This window comes from Scyliorhinus torazame, chromosome 1 (genome assembly GCF_047496885.1).
Source record: "Scyliorhinus torazame isolate Kashiwa2021f chromosome 1, sScyTor2.1, whole genome shotgun sequence".
Lineage (NCBI taxonomy): Eukaryota > Metazoa > Chordata > Chondrichthyes > Carcharhiniformes > Scyliorhinidae > Scyliorhinus > Scyliorhinus torazame.
Window position 1 is genome coordinate 302,947,405 of NC_092707.1, and position 22,345 is coordinate 302,969,749.

The window sequence follows — 22,345 nt, forward strand, 5'->3', positions numbered from 1 at the left end:
AGTTTTAATTGACTCTGGAATAAAGGGAGGCATTTTCCCGATTCTTTCCCCCAAATTGGCCAAGGTATATCGCATTATGTGGGACAGGCTGGATGGGTGTAAATGGCATATGTTAATTGCAGGAAACAAGGTGGCGTAAGAAAATATGCAGATGTTTCAAAGTAGTTTTAATTCTGTAAAACATTTACAAAATGGATTTTTATCCAGAGCCATACTTTGTAGAGTTTTGTTGATGTGATACTAGATTTACAAAGGAGAACAATATATTAACATCAATTCTTACAGTTTTCGGTGTTGATATTTGTACGAACAATAGAAATGTAGAACAACGTGTGGCTGCTGTTGCTAAAGTCCCCTTTAGACACTCCTGAAAAAGAAAGATACACATTATGTCACTGTGTCTGCGAAGAATTTCCTCTAAACATACTGCTTTTTAAGTTAGTAACATGCTGGGAGCAGGTAGTGGGCCTATAGCATATGCCAAGCCTGGAAACAAAGATTTGCATTTATAAAGTATTTTCCATGACCAACAGTCAAGTACAGGAAGTACTTTTGAAATGCAGTCACTATTGTAGTGTATGAAATGTGGTAGCCCATTTGCACAAAGCAATTTGCATGGTCAGACAATCTGTATTTATTATGATGTTATTAGAGGGATAAATATTGGCCAGGGCACCTAGGATAGCTCCCCTGTTCTTCTCGAAGATAATGCCATGGGATCTTTTACATCGCATCCAAACGATGGCACTCCTGACAGTGCAGAATTTCCTCAGGACTGCACTGGAAATAAGTGCAGTGCATCTGTCAACGGCTTTCTAAAACCAACCAGTGCGTCCCATATTATTCCCAGGATCCCAAACAAAGCTAGTGACAGCAGATGTGATAAACCTGCATGAGTTGATTTCAACTCCACTCTTTAAAGAAGAACTTCAAACATTAAATTTGGTGGATTCGGGAGTTGGGAGGAGAAAGATGCAATTTGTAAACTGGAGTCCACATGTTTAAAGGCTGCGCCTTCCTTTTGGTGACACCTCCCTGGGTGTGATACTGTGGTTTGTAAAGGCCCAAAGGGAGATACTGTTCCCTACAGACAGGAGGAAAAAACCTGTAGGAAGGCCAGCACCAGGAGCCTGGTGGTACTCTCATTGATTCAATGTTGAAAGCAATTTAATTACCTAGGCTGGACAGTAAAATTGAGCACATTCATCCACATTCCCGATCTGTTATCACCCAACCCCCTGACTGTCTTCTCAAGTCTACTCCAGCACTTCATTCCTCACATCAAACTACGTTGCAGGTACACTCATCCCTCTCTTTCTATACATTTCCTCACATCCCTGTCAGCTCATCCACCACTGACACGCCACCCGCATACTTATGCAATGTCCCTTCCCTCATTGTCTCCTTCAAGTGCTCTCTGTTCAACACATTGTATTACTATCACTCACAGGTCTCTTCTTTCTCTCCTTCCAGGAAAAGAGAGCTCACAGCACATGGGAGAGGCAAGAACTGAAGGGGCCCTTCAGCCACCTCTCAACTGAGAGACGCAGAAGAAGAGGTGCTAGATATTGTGTGCAGTCTCAGCATGGTTGGCCATTGGAGAAAGGAGTTTTGTGCTGCAGAGGGTGAATACCTCGACTTCATGTGCAAGGCTGGGGCTGATACAGCTGAAGGTGGTGTACAGGGTGCACTTGACAACGTCTAGGATGAGGCGGCTGTTTGAGGGGGTGGAGGATGTCGGTGAGTGATGTGGGAGGGGCCCTGCGAACCATGTATATGGTTTGGTCCTTCTCAAAACTGGAAAAGTTTTGGAGGGTGGTTTTCAGCACCATTTCGAGGGTCCTGCATACTAATATGGAGCCCGGTCCCCTGGAAGCCATATTCGGGGTGTCAGAACAGCCAGAGCTGCAGGCAGGTGTGGGGGCAGACGTTTTAGCCTTCACCTTACTGATTGCTCGCAAGTGGGTCTTGTTGGGGTGGAGGTCAGATTCTCCACCCTGTGCCTTGACATGGCAGGAGTACCTGCTGGAGTTTCCAGCCTTGGAGAAGGTGAAATTTATTCTAAGGGGAGCGAGTGATGGGTTCTATAATAGTTGGGGTTTGTTCATTTTGCATTTTGGAGAGGTGGTTGCCATTGGCTGTTGAGGGAAGGGCGGGGGGAAAGGGAGGGAGAAGGGATGGGTGGTGGGGGGTTTGATGTGTTGGGTGGGTTTTCTTACTGTTGTAAATTGTAAAAATATTGAAAATTTAGAACAAAAATAATTTGCAAAAGGAATTTAAAATATCAGACAATCACATGCTATCCAACATCCATTGATAGGTCTGGTGAAATTTTCATCGAGTCAGTGGTATTAGCCTCTTTGAGGATTTGGAATCAATTTAGGCAGCACTTTAAATTAAGCTCTATGTCGTTGTTGGCGCTGATTTGTAGGGACCATAGGTTTGTGCCGTCTGGGTTAGACTCAATGTTCAGGGTTTGGTTGGAGGGATGGGGGAGGTTGGAGAAGTTTAAGGATTTTTTTTTCTGGAGAGCAGGTTTGCTGGTCTAGTTGAGATTGTGGAGAAGATCCAGCTCCCAATAGGGAATGTATTCAGATACTTTCTGGTGCACGGTTTTGTGCGTAAGGAGCTTCCTTTGCTTCCCCTGGTGCCCGCGTCCTTGCTTTTGGATAGGGTTCTGTCCTTGGATGAGCTAGGAGAGGGAAGGATCTCAGACATTTATGAGCAGCTGTTGGTGACGGAGCAAGCATCATTGGAAGAAGTAAAGAGGAAGTGGGAGGACAAGTTGGGTTTAGTATTTGATGGGGGGGGGGGTGTGGAGTGAGGCACTTCATAGGATTAACTACACCTCCTCGTGTGCAAGGCTAGGTCTGATACAGCTTGAGGTGGTGCACTGACCAGGGCAGGTATGAGTGGGCTCTCCTCAGGGGTGGAGGACAAGTGTGAGCAGTGCTCTTGGGGGTCGGCAAACCACACGCACATGTTCTGGTCCTGCCCCAAGCTGTTAATCTTTGGGTCTCCTTCTTTGAAACAATTTCAAGAATTCTTGTGTGAAGCTAGAGCCATGCCCGCTGGTGGCTATTTTTGGAGTGTTGGACTCGCCAGTGCTGCAGACTGGCAAAGGTAGATATCTTGGCCTTCGCGTCGCTAATAGCCAGAGGCGAGTCATGCTTGGGTGGAGCTCTCTGGTGCCGCCTAAGGCTTTAGCCTGGTTAAGGGACCTGATAGAATTCCTGTACCTGGAGAAGATCATGTATGTGATGGAGGGGCTGGTAGACTTGTTTTACTCAAGGTGGGTGCCGTTCATTGCATTTTTTAGGGAGCTGGTTATAGTCAGCGGTTGGAGGGAGGAGGAGAGGTTGTTGGTTAGTTCATTAGGGTCTTCTTTGTGGTGGGGGGTTCTTGTGGGTGTTGGGGGAAGGGAGTATTGGTATATTTGGTTGGGATGGGTTATTGGGTTATGTTGTGTTGGGGTTATTTTTGTAATATTGAAAATTTTGTTTGAATAAAAATATTACAAAAAAAACATTAATTGATAGGAACATAGGAAATAGGGGCAGAAGTAGACCATTCTGCCCCTTGAGCCTGCTCTGCCATTCTACTGATCTTCTACCTCAACTCCATTTTCCTGTACTATCCCCATATCCCATGGTATCTTTACTATCTCAAAATCTATCGATTTCTGTCTTAAATATACTCCGGGGTCAAACTGCTGAATGGAATTCTTAAAATGCTTATTTCATATGAAATGAACTAAAAATAAAATTAATACTGCAAAGCTTTCAATAGACTTTTAGAATCGCACACGTATCTGTTCCTTTGAGACATAAGAACAAGAACACAATAAATAGGAGCAGGAGTAGGCTAAATAAAACAAAACTATCCACTTTCTTGACATAGGAAACAAATATTTTATCATTGATATTCAGGCATGAAATAAAATGCTTTTTACACTTTCCTTATGCTTGAAGTTAAAGACTATCATCTCTTGACTTAGCATGTGGGGGGAAAAGAATGTGAGGAGGATGATTAAGGGCAAGTTTACTGACTTCTATAATGGTTTCATCCTCATTGCTGGCCACAGACTCAGCAGCAGCATCTACTAATGTCTCTGTTCCAAGTGATGGACGCTGACAAACCTTTATATGCAAAGGATGACGGACGTCACATAACTATGGCAAGCCTATGGATAGCCAGAGTGTATAAAGGCACTTATCCAATCACCCCTTTTTCATAAAAAGAAAACACAACCTTAATATACCATCACTTGCAATTGCAGGCATGTACATGCATAATCTACAATGAAAATCAATACGCATTATAGCTTGTCCCACTATGGCCTGTTTCCTACAAAAATGTTGCACAAATACGCCGAGATTTTGCACCCGCATTCGTTGCGAGCGCAAATGACGATGTGGGGTGGCACGGTGGCACAGTGGCTAGCACGCTGCCTCACAGCTCCAAGGACCGAGTTCGATTTTGGCCTGGGTGACTGTCTGTGTGGAGTTTGCACTTTCTCCCCATGTCAGCAGCTCTGGGTTGACCAGACACATTTATATGGAGCTTCCCACTTATTGCAGAAATTAAATTGACCAGGGTCAAGCTAATCAGTGAGTGGCCACCACAAGCATGGTGGATTCACATGTGGTAAAACAAATTGTAAAAAGCGGCTCAATATTCCATGAGATTGCCTGAACACAGCGCTGGCAGGATTCACACCTGTTTTCTCACCGGAACTGACACCATGCCAGATTTTGGTAAGATTCCACCCAGTGAGAAGAAACAGAAGCACACTCATTCCGCCAAGAAAATGACCTTCAATGGAATATACCAGTTATCCAGAAAATCAGAGAAATGGACAGCAGGGTGGCTCAGTGTTTAGCACTGCTACCTCATGGCGCCGAGGACCCAGGTTCGATCCCAGCCCCGGGTCATTCTCCGTGTGGAGTTTGCACATTCTCCTCGTGAGTGCATGGATCTCACCCCCACAACCCAAAAAGATGTGCAGTGTAGGTGAATTGGCCACGCTAAGCTACCCCTTAACTGGAAAAAAAGAATTGGGTACTCTAAATTTATTTTAAAAAAGAAAATCAGAAGAACAACTTGAATAGTGAGTTGGTAGTCTTTGATAATTCACAAACTACTGAGAACATGAAGAACTTGAAAGAGCTGAGCACAAGAACAAAGAACAAAGAAATGTACAGCACAGGAACAGGCCCTTCGGCCCTCCAAGCCCATGCCGACCATGCTGCCCGACTAAACTACAATCTTCTACACTTCCTGGGTCCGTATCCCTCTATTCCCATCCTATTCATGTATTTGTCAAGATGCCCCTTAAATGTCACTATCGTCCCTGCTTCCACCACCTCCTCCGGTAGCGAGTTCCAGGCACCCACTACCCTCTGTGTAAAAAACTTGCCTCGTACATCTACTCTAAACCTTGCCCCTCTCACCTTAAACCTATGCCCCATAGTAATTGACCCTTCTACCCCGGGGAAGAGCCTCTGACTATCCACTCTGTCTATGCCCCTCATAATTTTGTAGACCTCTTTCAGGTCGCCCCTCAACCTCCTTCGTCCCAGTGAGAACAAACCGAGTTTATTCAACCGCTCTTCATAGCTAATGCCCTCCATACCAGGCAACATTCTGGTAAATCTCTTCTGCACCCTCTCTAAAGCCTCCACATCCTTCTGGTAGTGTGGCGACCAGAATTGAACACTATACTCCAAGTGTGGCCGAACTAAGGTTCTATACAGCTGCAACATGACTTGCCAATTCTTATACTCAATGCCCCGGCCAATGAAGGCAAGCATGCCGTATGCCTTCTTGACTACCTTCTCCACCTGTGTTGCCCCTTTCAGTGACCTGTGGACCTGTACTCCTAGATCTCTCTGACTTTCAATACTCTTGAGGGTTCTACCATTCACTGTATATTCCCTACCTGCATTAGACCTTCCAAAATGCATTACCTCACATTTGTCCGGATTAAACTCCATCTGCCATCTCTCCGCCCAAGTCTCCAAACAATCTAAATCCTGCTGTATCCTCTGACAGTCCTCATCGCTATCCGCAATTCCACCAACCTTTGTGTCGTCTGCAAACTTACTAATCAGACCAGTTACATTTTCCTCCAAATCATTTATATATACTACAAACAGCAAAGGTCCCAGCACTGATCCCTGTGCAACACCACTGGTCACAGCCCTCCAATTAGAAAAGCATCCTTCCATTGCTACTCTCTGCCTTCTATGACCTAGCCAGTTCTGTATCCACCTTGTCAGCTCACCCCTGATCCCGTGTGACTTCACCTTTTGTACTAGTCTACCATGAGGGACCTTGTCAAAGGCCTTACTGAAGTCCATATAGACAACATCCACTGCCCTACCTGCATCAATCATCTTTGTGACCTACTTGAAAAACTCTTATCAAGTTAGTGAGACACGACCTCCCCTTCACAAAACCATGCTGCCTCTCACTAATACGTCCATTTGCTTCCAAATGGGAGTAGATCCTGACTCGAAGAATTCTCTCCAGTAATTTCCCTACCACTGACGTAAGTCTCACCAGCCTGTAGTTCCCTGGATTATCCTTGGTACCCTTCTTAAACAAAGGAACAACATTAGCTATTCTCCAGTCCTCCGGGACATCACCTGAAGACAGTGAGGATCCAAAGATTTCTGTCAAGGCCTCAGCAATTTCCTCTCCAGCCTCCTTCAGTATTCTGGGGTAGATCCCATCAGGCCCTGGGGACTTATCTACCTTAATATTTTTTAAGACACCCAACACCTCGTCTTTTTGGATCTCAATGTGACCCAGGCTATCTACACACCCTTCTCCAGACTCAACATCTACCAATTCCTTCTCTTTGGTGAATACTGATGCAAAGTATTCATTTAGTACCTCGCCCATTTCCTCTGGCTCCACACATAGATTCCCTTGCCTATCCTTCAGTGGGCCAACCCTTTCCCTGGCTACCCTCTTGGGGGAGATTGGTGAAACCACCACAATGGTTAACTCTGTGAACCAGAAATGAAGGCAGATACTTGGGGGAAGACGTATTTAAGAAAGTCAGAGACTTGGGGGAGATGTAGTGTAAAAGATTAATGTAAAAAAAAAAGCTATATAGAATCTCTACTGTGCAGAAGGAGGCCATCAAGTCTGCACCGACCTCCGAAGGAGCACTCCACCCACGGCCACCTCCCCACCCTATCCTCGTAACCCCACCTAACCTTTTTGGACAGTAAGGGGCCATTTAGAATGTCCAGTTCACCTAACCTGCACAACTTTGGACTGTGGGGGGAAACCAGAGCACCCGAAGAAAACCCATGCAGACACAGTAAGGATGTACAAACTTCACACAGACAGACACCCGAGGCCAGAATTGAACCCGAGTCTCTGGCACTGAGAGAAAGCAGTAATAACCACTGTGCCACCATGCTGCCCCTATCATCAGTGATGTCAGATCAGATGAGAACAGAACATGTTGAGAGATAGTTCTATGTAAAGTCTTATGGTAAGCCCTATCCTATACATAGAAAATGTTTAATGAAAGTTAAAGTTTACCAAAACTCTTGCCTTCAGCAGTCTCTGTTGATGCTAACCAAGGACAACCTAGGCTAAGGCCCACATTGATAACAGAATTAGGACCTCAATGTTGGCTTGGCAGAGGAAGCTGCTGTTGGACCGCACAATTTACCTCAGATTTGAAGAATTGTGCTGGTGGTATCTCTCCGGTTTTGAGGTGCCTGCTGTATACTGTCCACATCTATGAAGCGTATAGGAGCACAGGAATTAGCGCTGCCCTGTAAGTCATGACCTCAGTCAAGGGTTCGAGATTCTGGTCCTCAAGTACTTTTTTCCTCCGTCAGCTAAACGTTGAGCTGGCGCATTGGAGGCCATGTTGAGTTTTGTCATCTACACTGGCCTTTGTTGAGAATAGGCTGCCAAAATGTTGAAAATGTTCCACGTTTTCCAGGATCTTTCTGGTGATCTTAACCAACAGAGAGAGGTGTTGTGCTGTGGGAGCTGTTTGGAAAAAGATTCCTTTCTGAAGCATCCAAGCCAATTTCACAGCATGCCAAGATTTGGCTGGATACAGAAGTTATTGAAGTGGATCATGGATCATGGGATTGGCATGCTGCCTGCATCATAATCAACAGGTACAGGTTAATCACACATTGCCACCCCAGTTCCTGTTTTTTGGACACTTCAGCCCCCATTAAGTTCTTCTTCCTATCAGGGTGGAGCACAGGAAAACACTGTTTCTTCACTCAGGAGATAAATGGGTTGGTTAGAATCTATGAAACAGCGCATTCAATGTAGTTTGTGAAATGTAGTGACCAAGTGAAAAATTGCATGGAAACACGCATGTTACTATTCTACTGTACAATGCACAAACACATTAATAACTGTTTAGAACCTGCTAAATGTTATGTAACACCTCAAAAAATAACGTTTTGATTTTTTTTTTACTCCATTTGCCTGACTTCCCCATATCTGATCCGCTCAGGCAATCCAATGTGCCTTGGTGCTGAAAACAGTAACTTCTCCCCATTATGTTTTTTTATCTGATCCTTATATGTTGAGGAAAATGTGTGGTCAAGCAGCAGCTTCCTCTGCCAAGCCAACATTGAGGAAAATTCTAGTAATGAGTAGTAATTTCTAGGGCAGCACAGTGGCGCAGTGGTTAGCACTGCTGCCTCATGGTGCTGAGGACCTGGGTTTGATCCCGGCCCCAGGTCACTGTCTGTGTGGAGTTTGCACATTCTCCCCGTGTCTGTGTGGGTTTCATCCCCATAACCCAAAGATGTGCAGAGGAGGTGGATTGGCCACACTAAATTGCCCCTTAATTGGAAAAAAAATAATTGGGTACTCTAAAAAAAAATTTAAGTAGTAATTTCTGTAGCTTAATCACATTATTTACACATGAAATATTAGACCCGATATCTGTAGTCTCTTTCTCTGTATGTTTAGCCACTTCTTTTTTATTAAATCAAATTGTTCACATTTTTTCTGAAGTACCTGCATTTCTGTTTAAAGCTCCCTTTCTGAAAACCTGGAGGAGATCCTCTACAGAGGTGACATCAACTTCTGTGAGTCCTTCAACAGACACGTTGTTATCGCTTTCGTGTATCCGAATTTTTTCTGAATGTTGAATATTCTGAAATGTAGAAACACAATGATTAATTTAAGTTTCTGTTCTTATTTTTGTCAAAGACTGCTTGTTATCTCACATCAGGCACTTATCGATGGCTCTCTGATTGCTTCTCAGAAGACATGATGCATCCATCACAAGGGATGGGTAATAAATGCCAAACCGTACCAGGATCCCATAATCAGCATTAAAAAGAAAATCAAGGGTAGCGTCAACGAAGTACAGATTTTGGATTCATAGTGTGCTTCTACATTTGAGAATTATTGTGAAACCTTAGAGAAAGTAAATATCTATTTAAAATCCAAAGCTGCAACAATCTCAATTTGATGCCAGCTGGGCTGTAAGTGATGGATGGGCATTTGCTGACTTTGTTTTGCAAGTGATGTTCTGGTTGTGAAGGATCATGTTGAAAATGATGTTGTTATTTTGAAACAATTCTCTAGATAAAATAAATTAAATGTGAAGCTTTGTCACAGGTAGATGTAGTATAAGGATGGCGAGCAGAGCAAGGATTAATGTGGGACTGTAAACAGTACTGACAATAGAGTGATATAGGGAGATAATACCTAAGCAAACCACAAGATGGTTGCAGACCACGTCAGCGCAATGAAATGCATAAGCCAAAGAGTTTAGTGCAGAAGAAAGAAGAGGCCGAGAAGCAGCCAAAGGCAGAAAAATAGAGCATTTTGCAAATGCCAACACATTACACAGTCTGCAACAGAAATGGAGAGAGTAGCTGACTGTGAATGAAAGAAAGCTATCCCTAAGGCATCCCAAAGGAAAAATACCTGCAAAAAGAAGCTATTCCATAAGGAAATGTCCACATCAAAACTCATTTGGAAGAATTCAACCAGAATACAGCCAGGCACAACAGCAGGTAGAAAGGGTACTTAAAGAAATTTCTGTACTGCAATATATTAATACGTAGCGCTAAAAACATATGAGCAAAAAAAAAGATGTTGAAGATATCAGTAGTGACAAAGTAATGCACTGAAGCACAGAGTGAGTTGATAAGAAGTCATGAGAAAATAAACAGTTGAAAGAACTGTCTTTCAAGGTCAAATGGAAAAGGCAGTACATAACTCTTCAGCGACATGAAGAATTGAAGACTGTCTTGAACAACATGATGGAAGAACAGCAGAGGAAACTTACAAAAACTATGTTGAAATACAAAACAAAAAAATTGAGCTTCACAAAGAAAAGGAAGAACCATTGCAGGACCTTCACACATACAAGGATGCCTTTGGTCAAAGTTTGTTCCTCTGGAAGATTATGAAGAGCAGCGAAATGAATTTAATGTCACTCTGAAAGAACTGAAGAACCAATTGGCAGAGAAGTCTCAGCAATGTTCAGTATTCCAGGAGGGAACCAAGAGGTAAAAGAAAGAGACTGCAAAACTGAGAAAAAGGTTGGACATTTGGAAGAAAAGTTGGAAAAGCATTACATTTCCGAAGATATATGAAGAAATGTAAAGCAAGATTGTTAATGCTGACTTCCGGTGACGGCAGGTGGGAGGCGGCCGCACAATGGAGGGCTCCCGTTCGGGAACAGCATTTTCGGGGCTTTAAGCCCGGTCCCAGGGTCCACGGAGGCGGCAAAAGCAGGAAGAAACAGTGAAGACACAGTGAAGAAGAAAAATGTCAAGGGTAAGCAAAAAATCATCCGTAAAGAAAACAGCTGAAGGTCCGTCAGGGAGTGGAAAGGTCACCGTGGGGTCACCAAGGAAAATGGAGGCTGGAGCACCAGGGGAGGCCGCATTGCTTACGGCTGAAGAAATAACGAAGGTGATGGCTGCGGAATTTGAAAGGCAGTTTACAAGATACATGGAGACAATGAGGAAGGAGATGAGAGAGGATTTGAATGCGCTGGTGGAGGAGGCGATTTCCCCAGTGATGACGGCGGTGGCGAGCGCAGTGGCGGAGGTGCGAGAGCAAGGGGAGGCGCTGAAGGAAGTGGAGGAGACATTATTGCAGCACGGTGATCAACTTGCCTCGATGGGGAAGGAGATGCGGAAGGTGATGAACATTAACAAGGATCTGCGAGGAAAAATGGAAGACCTGGAAAACAGATCAGGCGACAGAATTTGAGGATTGTGGGGCTGCCCGAAGGAGTTGAAGCACCGAGGCCGATTGAGTATTTTGCCGCGATGCTGGCGAAATTATTGGGGGAGGGGGAGGATCCCTCCCGATATGAACTGGATCGGGCTCATCGGTCGTGGAGGCCTGTACCAATGGCGAGTGAGCTGCCAAGGGTAGTGACTCTGTGCTTCCGTAGGTACAGTGTGAAGGAGAAGGTCCTGAGCTGGGCCAAGCAAAAGCGGGTGGTGCAGTGGGCTGGAGCTGGTATACGTGTATACCAGGAGTTTACGGTGGAGCTGGCGAGGAGGCGGGCTGCCTTCAACCGGGTGAAGAGGGCACTGTACATTAGCAAGGTGCAGTGCGGCATTGTATATCCAGCGAAGCTGAGGGTGACTTACAAGCTCAGGGACTTTTATTTTGGAATGGCGGAAGCAGCGGAGGAGTTTGCGAAGGCAGAAGGACTGTGGCAGAACTGAGAAATTGAGAAATGGCCATGTGCCGATGTGACCTCATGACTGATTGTATTTTCTTCTTTTTTTGTTTTGCGGGTGTATGGGCTAAAGGAGCCAAGGTTGTATATATTTGGACAAGGGAAGTGATGGGACTTTCACTCAAAATGAGGGCTCTTTGGGGTGTAGGTGGATATGCGGGGTTTGTGTGCTAAAAGGGGATTTCTGGGCTTTCCTAGGGCCGGGCAAGGGGGAAAGGGACCCGGGCGGGGGCCTCCACGCTGGCCGGTTTAAGCCGGCCAGTGAACGGGAGTGAGGTGGGGGGAGGGGCTGCGGACATCGGAGCCTGGCAGAACAGGGTCCGAGTGGTCTAGCCGGGGTGGAAAGCTGGGGGGAAGGAACCGAGGCTGGGGGGAGGAGTTTTACAAGAGGCAGTGGACGGGAGGAGTTGGAGACTGGGGGGGGGTGTACAACACTTGGGTATCATGTACGGTACTCTTTCAGAGGTTGGATGGCGTTGAGTGTAGGGGGGGGAGGGGGAGTGGACTCTATAGGTCAATGGTGACCATGGGCGGTCCCGGACTCCTTTTTCTTTTTCTCCTTTGTTTTCTGTTGCCACCGTGGGAGGGTTTGTTTTATTGGATGCATATATTGACAGGTGGGCCGTTGTTTGGGGTGGTGGGAGGATGGGACCGTTGATATTGTTAAGGGGATTGATTTTGTATTTGTTACCGTTTACTGTTTGTGGGTGGGTGTAAATTTTGAAGGAAAATGTGAAAATGGAGAATAAAAACATTTTTTTTTAAAAAGATTGTTAATGCTGCACGTGAAAAGGATGAGCATGTTGGAAAAGTGAAGAAGAAATATTCAGAGGTCAAACTGCAAAGTGAAAGACTGCAGCAGGAAAAGGAAAAGTTGAAGAATTCTTGTGTACAGAAGCAACAAAAAGTGGAAAATCTGCGGCTCCAATACGACAATGGTTCTCTGCCAATTCTGCAGCAGACCCAATTGAAAGACAGGATGAACATGGATATTGTGAAGCTGAAAAATCAGCTGAATGGAAAAGGGGGAACATTGCAAAAAAAAAGCCGTTGAACTTTCTAAGCTGCAAGTGGGTAATTAAGCCATGAGTAGCTGATGCGCAATAAATTGCACAAAGACGCAGATTGGGTACAACTGTGGCTTTATTGCAGTCAGATGCGTGGCCTCCTGCTGCAGCTGGCGAAATGGCAGGGCAGTGGAGGTCATGCATATTTATACCGTTCTTAGTGGGCGGAGCCAGCTGGCAGGGGCTACCGGCGAACCTGTAGTGCAGGTCCTATCTTACATCCCCTAATACAGTGGTTCACCACATACACCCCCTGTAAAAATGAGTCCGGCTGGGTGATGTGAAACTATATACAAATAGTGCAATTATGTACAGTGTTAAGAAGAAAAAAAAGAAAAAGTCCAAGTTGACGGTCCAGAGTCCGTCAAAGGTTCAGCTGATCCGGTGCTTTGGTGCTTCGTTGGGAGCGGCGTTAACGGTGGCGGCGAAGTCGGTGCTGGCGATGCTGATGTTGGCCAGTCATCAGGGAACTCCGGGAGCGTGCCGAAGTCCTCTTGTGCGGAAAGGGGGGGTGGTCTGGTGGGGTCAGTGTTGGCGTCGCGGTGGGGGGGGGGCATGGGTGGGGGAGTGTGTTGGGGTGGAGCCTGATGGTGCCAGGTCCCTGAGTGAGACAGTATCTTGGCGGCCGTCGGGGAACTCAACATAGGCATGTTGAGGGTTGGCGTGGAGCATGTGAACCCTGTCCACCAAGGGGTCCGCCTTGTGGAGTCGGACATGCCTACGGAGAAGGACCGGTCCTGGAGCTGCGAGCCAAGTCGAGAGCGACACCCCGGATGTGGACTTCCTGGGGAAGTTAAAAACACGTTCATGGGGTGTGTTATTAGTGGTGGTGCACAATAGTGACCGGATGGAGTGTAGAGCGTCAGGGAGGACTTCCTGCCAGTGAGAGGCTGGGAGGTTCCTGGACCGTAGGTACCAGCTGGACGGCCCTCCAAACATTCCCATTCTCCCGTTCTACTTGCCCGTTTCCCCGGGGGTTGTAGCTGGTCGTCCTGCTGGAGGCTATACCCCTGCTGAGCAGGAACTGATGCAGCTCATTGCTCATGAATGAGGGTTCCCTGTCACTGTGGATGTAGGCGGGGAAACCAAACAGAGTGAAGATGGTGTTGAAGGCTTTGATGACGGTGGCAGACGTCATATCGGGGCATGGGATGGCGAAGAGGAATCTGGAGTACTCATCGACTACACTGAGAATGTACGTGTTACGGCCGGTGGAGGGGAGGGGCCCTTTGAAATCCACGCTGAGGCGTTCAAAGGAGCGCCTTCACCAGGCGCGCATGGTCCGGCCGGTAGAAGTGCGGCTTGCACTCCGCACAGACCTGGCAGTCCCTGGTGACTGTCCTTACTTCCTCGACGGAGTAGGGCAGTTTGCGAGCTTTGACCAGATGGTACAATCGAGTGACCCCCCAGGTGACAAAGGCTGTCGTGTAGGGCCCCGAGTTGGTCCACTTGTGCTGGCACATGTACCTTGGGAGAGGGCATCTAGGGGTTCGTTGAGTTTACCGGGGCGATACACAATTTCGTAATTATAGGTGGAGAGCTCAATTCTACACCGCAAGATTTTATCATTTTTGATCTTGCCCCGCTGTGTGTTATTGAACATGAAGGCTACCGGTCAGTGAGAAGTGTGAATCTCTTACCGGCCAGGTAATGCCTCCAATGCCGCACAGCTTCAAAGATAGCTTGGGCCTCCTTTTCGACGGATGAGTGTCGAATTTCAGAGGCATGAAGGGTGCGGGAAAAGAATGCAACGGTTCTGCCTGCCTGGTTTAGAGTGGCGGCAAGGGCGATGTCTGAAGCGTCGCTTTCTACTTGAAAAGGCAATGACTCATCCACTGCGCACATCCCGGCCTTGGCGATGTCTGCTCTGATGCGGGCGAAAGCGTGTTGTGCCTCGGCCGCGAGAGGGAATTGAGTGGACTGAATGAATGGGCGGGCCTTGTCCGCATAGTTTGGGACCCACCGGGAGTAGTAGGAAAAGATCCCCAGGCAGCGTTTGAGGGCCTTGGGGCAGTGGGGGAGGGGAAGCTCCATGAGGGGGCGCATGCGGTCGGGGTCGGGCCCGAGAATGCCGTTTTGGACTACATAGCCGAGAATGGCTAACTGGGTCGTGCTGAACACACACTTCTCTTTGTTATAGGTCAGGTTGAGAAGAGGTTGGCATCGTGGTCCTGCTGGTCATGGCCGCAGGTGGTGACATTATCTAAATACGGAAAGATGGCTCGCAAACCGTACTGGTCGACCATTCGGTCCATCTCTCATTGGAAGACCGAGACCCAATTTGTGACGCCGGAAGGGACCCTAAGGAAGTGGTAGAGGCGACCGTCCGCCTCGAAGGCCATGTATGGACGGTCCGACTTCCGGATGGGGAGCTGGTGGTAGGCGAATTTCAGGTCAATCGTTGAGAAGACCCGGTACTGAGCAATCTGATTGACCATATCAGATATGCGTGGGAGGGGGTACGCGTCGAGCTGCATGTACCGATTGATGGTCTGGCTGTAGTCCACGACCATCCTGTGTTTCTCCCCAGTTTTAACCACTACCACTTGGGCTCTCCAGGGGCTGTTGCTGGCCTCGATAATACCCTCCTTAAGCAGCCACTGGACTTCGGATCTGATGAAGGCCTTGTCCTGGGTGCTGTACCGTCTGCTCCTGGTGGCAACAGGCTTGCAATCCGCAGTTAGATTGGCAAAAAGGGAGGGGGAATCGACCTAGAGGGTTGCGAGGCCGCAAACGGTAAGGGGGGGGTAAGGGCCCGCCGAATTTGAGGGTGAGGCTCTGGAGATTGCACTGGAAGTCCAGGTCCAACAGGAGTGCAGCGCAGAGATTAGGAAGGACATAGAGGCGGAAGTTACTAAATTCTACGCCCTGGACAGTGAGGGTGACTGTACATAAGCCTCGGATCGGGACGGAGTGGGATCCGGAGGCTAGGGAGATCCTTTGATTGGCAGGATGGACCGCGAGGGAGCAGCGCCTTACTGTATCTGGATGTACGAAGCTTTCGGTGTTCCCGGAGTCCAGGAAGCACGAGGTCGCGTGGTCGTTGATTTTCACCATCGTCGACGCGGTGGCCAGGTTGTGCGGGGAAGATTGGTCCAGCGTCATCGAAGCGAGCTGCAGGTAGTCGTCGGATGCTTCGGGTGGTGAGCGTGTGCTGTTCAGATCTCGGGATGTCCGGATACCCTGTGGGGGACAAGATGGCGGTGCCCATGGTGCGCACATTGCGGGGTTGGGACAAGATGGCGGCGCCCATGGTGCGCACATTGCGGGGTCGGGACAAGATGGCGACAACCATCGGGCGCACGTGGCCGAAGGGGGACAAGATGGCAGCGCCCATTGGTCGCACATGGGCCCGGGAGGAGAAGATGGCGGCTCCCATTGTGCGTTTGGCGTGGGGGAGGGTGTGATCGCAGTGACTGCACGGGCCTGGCACACAGCCGCAAAGTGGCCCTTCTTACTGCAGGATTTACAAACGGCAGTGCGGGTCGTGCAGTGTTGGCAGGGGTGCTTCTACTGACCGCAGAAGTAGCAGCGGGGACCCCCCCGGGGTGCGTGGATCGGCGTGCGGCGCAGGCGTATTGGGAAGGCAGGGCCCCAGCTGAGGAGGTCATCAGCGGGGTCCAGGAGGGGTAGGAAGGGGTAGAAGGGTGGGCAGCACGGCGGGAGGGGTAAGATTGTACATTACGGAATGCGACCATCATGAAGAGCGCCAAGGTTTTCGTCTCCGCCAGTTCAAGTGTGGCCCCTTCCAGTAATCGTTCTCGGATGCGGTCTGACGCAATCCCCGTCACGAAAGCATTTGCATGCTCAGCGGCCGTAACGGCCTGGCAGTTACAGTCCCGGACGAGTGGAATTAGGGCGCGCCAGAAGTCTTCGATGGACTCACCAGGTAGTTGCAAGCGGGTGGCGAGTACATGCCTGGCAAAGAGCGTGTTCGCCTTCTGAGCATAGTGTTCTTTAAGGAGTTCCATTGCTTTCACGTAAGTCATGGCGTCTTGGATCAACGGGAACACGCTGGAACTCAGTCTGGAGTACAGGACGTTTATCTTCTGATTCTCCGTTGGCGCGGGGTCCGCAGCGTTGATGTAGGCCTCAAAACATGCTAGCCAGTGAGTAAAGTCTTTCCTGGCGTCGGGCGAGTGCAGATCCAGCTGCAGGCGATCGGGTTTGATTCTGATATCCATTCTGTGGAAAAATCTGACTGCAATAAATTGATGCGCCATCAATTGCACAAAGACGCAGATTGGGTACAACTGTGGCTTTATTCCAGTCAGATGCATGGCCTCCTGCTGCAGCTGGTGAAATGGCAGGGCAGTGGAGGTCATGCATATTTATACCGTTCTTAGTGGGCGGAGCCAGCCAGCAGGGGCTACCGGCGAATCTGTAGTGCAGGTCCTCCCTTACATCCCCTAATACAGTGGTTCACCACAGTAGCACAATTACAGAACTGAAACAAGTTAAGACTTCGCTGGAGACAGACCTGGTAAAACCAAAATGAAGGACAAGGACAAAGCTCTGCTATTGATGTAGAAAGGAAAGACAGAAGTAAAATCGGAAAATATAAATCCAAGGCTGAAGCTCAAGGAACCAGAAGAAAAAGCACCGGATGCCTCGAGCATATTGTGAACCACTGAATTGTTGAAAAATTACATGGAAAATGAAAATCAAGAATCTAGAATGTCAAGGAACAGCTGCAAGAGAATAGAAGTTCTCACAAAGGAGTGTGAACAGTCTCAGAAACAATTAACGGAAGTAAAATTTAAGAATTTGAATTTGATGGATAGCTCATAGGAATTAGGCTCTGCTAAGGAAAACCCTCACCGTAGAAAACTAACCTGCATGTACAATAGATGAGTTTGATAATAAAAATTAGTGCTGCTTCACGGCGCTGAGGTCCCAGGTTTAATCCCGGCTCTGGGTCACTGTCTGTGTGGAGTTTGCACATTCTCCCCATGTTTGCGTGGCTTTCAACCCCACAACCCAAAGATGTGCAGGATAGGTGGATTGGCCACGCTAAATTGCGCCTTAATTGGAAAAAATGAATTGGACACTCTAAACTTATTTATTTTTTAATTTTTTAAATTAGAATTGGATAAATTCCAAGTATCACAACTATCTAGTCTGCATTATGAAAAGAGAAATTAAATTCTTGAACTCCGATCCAATATGAAGAACATTGAAGATGAGGTGCACAGTATGGAAGAGAAAATCCAGACTTTAAAAGTAGATAACTCTGAAACAAGGACAATTGAACTCAGTAGAGTAGTTGCTGAACTGAATGAAGATTAATAAGCTTCAAAAATGAGACGATGAACAAACATTTGGCTGAAATTGTGAAACAAGGTTGCGGATGCTGGGGAGGCGGCGATGGGGAGTTTAAAAAAAAAATTTAGAGTACCCAATTCATTTTTTTCCAATTAAGGGGCAACTTAGCGTGGCCAATCCACCTAACCTGAACATCTTTGGGTTGTGGGTACGAAACCCGCGCAAAAACGGGGAGAATGTGCAAATTCCACATGGGCAGTGATCCAGAGCCGGGATCGAATCTGGGACCTCGGCGCCGTGAGACAGCAGTGCTAACCACTGCACCACCGTGCTGTCCTGGTGATGGGGAGATGGGGTAGCATGGAAGTAAAGAAGATTGTATTGTAAATATATTGGCCGGAATCTTCCGTCCCTCCTCACCCGCTTTCAGGTGCGGCGCGCCCCGACCGGCAGTGGGATTCTCTGTCCCAGCAGCCGGCCAATGGGGTTTCCTATTGTGGGTGCCCCCACACTGTCGAGAAATCCGCGGGGGTGAATGCGTTGCCGGTAAAAACGAAGGATCCCGCTGACGGAGAATCCAGCCCATTTAGTTAAAGATATGGGGAGAGGTGGTGTATAAAGGTATTCAGGTTTATGTGTGGGAGTGGGAAGACTGATGTAGAAATTCACATGATAGTAGACTCTGTGTAGAAGAGTGGAAGGAGCCAGCATGGAGACAGCACTTGTGCATGGCGATTCCTTGAATATGTATATACTTATGGGTTACCAATAAGCAGTTTATGTTTAATCATACAAGCCTCCGGACCTCTCGGTGAGACACCAAACATTCTGACAACAGTAAATTATATGGACTTTTTGGATTGCTAGATTTTTTGATGTGATTGCATCGGATTTACTAAGAAAAAGGAAAAGACATGCATTTAGATACGACAGGGGCAATTCATAGGACAAAATTTCAAGTCTGCTTTTGGGTGTGTTTGGCAGATCGTTTCTTGGCGGCTGCAGCGCCAAGATTCACTCTGCTATTCACTGGCACTTTGCCGGTTTTATGGGGCCTCGGGGAGTTTCTCATCACACTTTAGTCGAATGGCTCCTCGCAGATCAGGGCACCATTTTGTCCGGCAGCCCTAATCTCTACACACACCCTTTTCAGCCCCCCGCTCTTTATTGACCCCCCCCATCATCCCTCAATCTTCCCGAGGCCTCTGGAACCCCCCCCCCCCTCCCCCATAGCCCCCTCCAATGGGTAAGGCCCTGCGCATGGGCCCAACCTGGCCCCTGGGCGAGGTCTCGCAAACGCGACCACTGACTCCCGGGCACTGGGCGTATCTGGCATTTTGGTATTTAAATGAACCTAATGGCTTATTTAAATATGCAGATCTGGATCTCGCTGAGCGAGGGCGCAATGCAGATCGCACCGGGCGGAGCGAGTCAAGTGACTTGCCAACAGCCCGGCACCCAGTGCAAAGCCTGATTTGGGGGTCCCGCGCGATTCACCCATTTCACCCGGGCATTCGCCAGGCACAATGTGATTGCTGAATCGCACCCAACATCTCTCATATTTATGAAATATTAAATCAGGTTGCAAAACAATTACAATTTTCATCAATACTATTGTGTGGAGCTACTATTGTGAAATAGTAAAACCAGTTCCTCTTTCTGAATAATTCTGTTCAAAATCTACATTCCATTCAGTTACTTTTGTTTAAAATATATATAGTTTCAAATGAGGGTGAACTTACCAATAAATCATATATTTTTTCATTAGAAACTTGAATGTATGATGCTGTGACCTTGTCATTTGTCTTCTCAACAGCTGAAAAAAGTGCTAAGAAAAACCTATCTTGCATATAAATATAACATAATTTCAATTCTAGAGTAATCAAGAATAAGATATTCCGATGTATTTTTGTTTCCTCAATTTTCCCTCTAATTTTATTATATATGACATTCTATCAAAATTAAAGTAAACAAATCCATTCTTCGTGCGTAATAAGTTGAGTAAAATAGTTTGTTGACAAAATATCAGCTGTGACTTAGTTGGTCTGAGTCAGAAGATTGAGAGCTCAAATCCCACTCCCGGACTTGAGCGCAAAAATCAATGTTGACTTACTTGTGCAGCACTGAGGGTGTGCTGCACTGTCACAGAATGTCTTTCAGATGAGACATTAAACTGAGGCCCTGTTTGCCCTCTCAGGGAAACAAAAAAGGTCAAACTGCACTTTTCAAGAGCAGGAGAGTTATCCATGGTCTCCTGCCCAATATTTATCCCTCTATCAATATCACTGAATCAGATTTTTATCACAGTGCTGTTTGCGAGAGCTTGCTGTGCACTAATTGGCTGCCTCATTTCGTACATTACAAAAGTGACCACACTTCAAACAATATTTAGTTGGCTATAATGTGCTTCGAGATGTTCGGTGTTCATGAAAGGTGCTACATATATGCAAGTCTTTCCGGTTATCATTAAATGTTTACAATTTTGAAACAGAAAATTGGTATCACATTTTGGAGACTCTAAATGCTTTCTCGTTTTTTATTCCAGAGTGCTTTTCTTATTTTGTATTTAATCATAATTCCATATATGTATATATAATATATATAATATAAAAACAAGTAAACAAAAATGAAGACAAATATATATTATATATATATATTTGTCTTCATTTTTGTTTACTTATTTTTAAATTATCTTTTGATGGAAACCTTTCTTCCTTAGATATTGTAAATGTGTAACCCTCCCAAAAATACCTATGGGCTGGATTTTACAGGGTGCATGTTGTTCACCACCCACAAAACCCATCCCCAGAAAAACTCATTGCAAACCAACTGTGAAAAGAAGATGCACTGCAGTAATAATATCATGCGGGAGGCCTAAACATACAGAAAGTACACCTTCCACTCCTCAGTGGAGGAGGTACTCGCCCTTGAGAGCTGCAGGCCAAAGAAACAGTCCCAGCAGCACCAGAACTCAGCAGTGGATGCCACTGGTACTGCAAGCAGTCCCACAATGAAGAGAACTATGGAGCGGGATTCTCCGCCCCACCACGTCACATTTCTGCCCCGATGCGCCGGCGGGATTCTCCGTTACGCCGGCCGGTCAATTGGGGCAAACCCACGCCGTCGGGAAACTCCCGCCGCTGGCAAAACGGAGAATCACGCCAGCGGAGAATCCCGCCCAGGGATGCTGGAGTCAAAGAACAAACAAAGAACAAAGAAAAGTACAGCACAGGAACAGGCCCTTTGGCCCTCCAAGGCTGTGCCGACCATGCTGCCCGTCTAAACTAAAATCTTCAACACTTCTGGGGTCCGTATCCCTCCATTCCCATCCTATTCATATATTTGTCAAGATGCCCCTTAAACGTCACTATCATCCCTGTTTCCACCACCTCCTCCGGCAGCGAGTTCCATGCACCCACTACCCTCTGTGTAAAAAACTTGCCTCGTACATCTCCTCTAAACCTTGCCCCTCGCACCTTAAACCTATGCCCCCTAGCAATTGACCCCTCTACCCTGGGAAAAAGTCTCTGACTATCCACCCTGTCTATGCCCCTCAAAGTCATAGAATCACTACAATGCAGAAGGAGGCCATTCAACCCATCGGCCCACCGGCCCTCTGAAAGAGAGGAATGTGCACCTTAGGGAGGGTAGGAGGGGTGTGGGGTGGCACAGGTTTTGGAGGCCAGATGGAGAGGCATAAAGTGGAGGTATCATCTTGGGGTCTGCATCTTTCACACCTTTTCACCTCAGAGGGTGAAAAAACAGACTCCCAACTCTCGCCCACCTGCGCACGCCGCCTGGATTATCGCATGGGCAGCATAATATTTTAGCCTTGATAACAATCTTGATTACCCACTAATTGGGCAGCACGGTAGCATACTGGTTAGCACAGTTGCTTCACAGCTACAGGGTCCCAGGTTCGATTCCCAGCTTGGGTCACTGTCTGTGCGGAGTCTGCATGTTCTTCCTGTGGATGCGTGGGTTTCCTCCAGGTGCTCCGGTTTCCTCCCACAGTCCAAAGATGTGCAGGTTAGGAGTATTGGCCATGATAAATTGCCCTTAGTGTCTAAAAAGGTTAGGTGGGGTTACTGGGTTACAGGAATAGGGTGGAGGCGTGGGCTTAAGTGGGGTGCTCTTTCCAAGGGCAGGTGCAGACCCGATGGGCTGAATGGCCTCCTTCTGCACTGTAAATTCTATGAATTTTGTTTTAATGGCACACCCACCTACCATATTCTGGGAAATGGCATGTTGATATTGAGTTTGTGACCTAACCTCATCGTGCTGGGTTTTA

General features: G+C 47.1%; 1 long non-coding RNA gene across 1 annotated transcript; it reads right to left on the reverse strand.

The window, feature by feature from the left end:
- Positions 1–289: 289 nt before the first annotated feature.
- LOC140387302 (uncharacterized) lies at positions 290–19,856 on the reverse strand. Its single transcript, XR_011933882.1, has 3 exons — positions 19,797–19,856; positions 9,022–9,160; positions 290–367 (listed from the first exon to the last, which is right to left on the reverse strand). It is a non-coding gene; the product is annotated as an uncharacterized lncRNA (long non-coding RNA).
- Positions 19,857–22,345: the final 2,489 nt, after the last annotated feature.